This window comes from Fukomys damarensis, unplaced genomic scaffold (genome assembly GCF_012274545.1).
Source record: "Fukomys damarensis isolate Sample0158 unplaced genomic scaffold, DMR_v1.0_HiC HiC_scaffold_35, whole genome shotgun sequence".
Classification (NCBI taxonomy): domain Eukaryota; kingdom Metazoa; phylum Chordata; class Mammalia; order Rodentia; family Bathyergidae; genus Fukomys; species Fukomys damarensis.
The window spans coordinates 22,224,032-22,225,889 of NW_022900947.1; the positions used below are offsets into that span (position 1 = coordinate 22,224,032).

General features: G+C 33.3%; 1 non-coding gene across 1 annotated transcript; it reads left to right on the plus strand.

Annotated features, from left to right (window-relative positions):
- The first annotated feature begins 1,449 nt into the window (after positions 1-1,449).
- LOC117284254 lies at positions 1,450-1,556 on the plus strand. Its single transcript, XR_004515345.1, has one exon. It is a non-coding gene; the product is annotated as a U6 spliceosomal RNA (small nuclear RNA).
- The last annotated feature ends 302 nt before the right edge of the window (positions 1,557-1,858 follow it).

A 1,858-nucleotide genomic window follows, 5' to 3' on the forward strand; every position in this document is an offset into this window, starting at 1 on the left:
AATATTCTCATTGACCTCTTAAGAGCTTTGTCAACATCTTTCCTCAGTACCTACTTTTATAAAAATACTCCATTATATATTACGTCATTTAGTTTCCACGTGTTGGCTTATTTCCTATACTATTTCATTTAGAGTTATTACCCTATTTTAAGTACTGGATACTTCAAGGAGAGGAAAATATCTGCACATAATAAGACAAAATAAATATCAGGGTTTTTGATGTCATGTGTTAGAATAAAAACTCAATGTTTTATTTTTCTTTCAAGTTTTTTCTTTTTCTTTCTTTCTTTCTTTCTTTCTTTCTTTCTTTCTTTCTTTTTTCTTTTTCTTTTTTTTTTAGTACCAGGGATCGAACTCGGGTCCTTGTACTTGCGAGGCAGGAGGAGGAATGACTGAGCTAAATCCCTGGCTATTTCTCTGACTTGGTTAAAGACTGTACTAAATATTCAAAACGAAGTATTGAGAATCTTTAAATGTCAAAACCAATTTTTCAGAAAAAAAAGTATGCCTTTTTGTAACAATCATCAGAAAAACAGAAAAAAATAACATGATTAGGTTGAAACTGATTAGATGACACAAAGAAATTTAGGTATTAGCTAATTCCTTTAGAGAAAGATTATCTTATGAAACATTTAATTATACATTTTATCCCAATCCCTGACACCATCCTTAAAGTGGTCAGTATAAATTTCCAGAAAATAGTCTTCTTGAAAATTTTGTCAAGCCTCTTTCTACAGCCATTTTCTTTTCCTAATTGTTTTAAATTTATAAACAATAATTTAATAACAATTTTGTGCAGAGATTTAGTACAGAGTTATTCTTGGGAATTAATCATCATGTGTCCAAAAGTGAAGTTGATATGAAGTCCACTATTAGTACCAACGTCTCCTGGTCATGAGAAACATACCAAAGGAAGCTCTTGAGAGAGACAGACAGGGAGAAAGAATGAAGAATGAGTGAGAGAGAGAAAAACTGAGATTCAGGAAATGGCTTATAGCATTCTGAAGACTTGGATAAAAAAATCTACAGGATTGAAAAACAGGCTGAAGACCCAGGGAATAGTTACAGTCCATCTTTAGAATTTATTTTACTCAGAGAGGATAGACTTATACTATTAAATATTTCAAATGATGGGATGATCACCACATTATGGAAGGTTTTCTTTGCTCAAAGTCCACTGATTTAAATGTTATACTTATCCAAAAATGTTTCCAAAGAATCTAGATTAATATTTGTACAATGTGGTGCAGCTACTTGACATATAAAGTTAACCACTACATGAATCAAGTAGTAATGAATTTAATTTTAGATAACATACGTAAGTACATGCAGGACATAAATGGTAAAAAAAGAACCTAGGACAGCTGGCTTTTCAGGATAGTGGAATTTCACTACATCTTCCTCATTTCAAACATGGTATAGATAGTTCAATTAAGAAAAATGGGAGAAGTGCTCACTTCGGCAGCACATATATTAAAATTTTTAAAAGACAGAGAAGATTAGCATGGCCCCTGTGCAAGGATGTCATGCAAATTCATGAAGTGCTCTGTATAAAAAATACTGGGAACACAGATTTCCTAACTTACTGAGTTCTACACTGTGTATACGAAATGCATAGCTAAATAGCCAGGTAAATAGTGGCAAAGGAGCATCCAGTAAACTTATCAGGTGGTAGGGAGAGCACATGGAAATTCCCTGTAATCGAGTCAGTTGGAATTACCACATTCAAGGTATTGCTGCAGAAGGAACTAGTAAATGCCACACAAAGATGCAGATGTATGTAAAACAAAGAAAAAAATGTTTATTTTGGTAGCAAAGAGTCTGCCTGCATCAAAGGCTGTGCCACATGACCGACCCT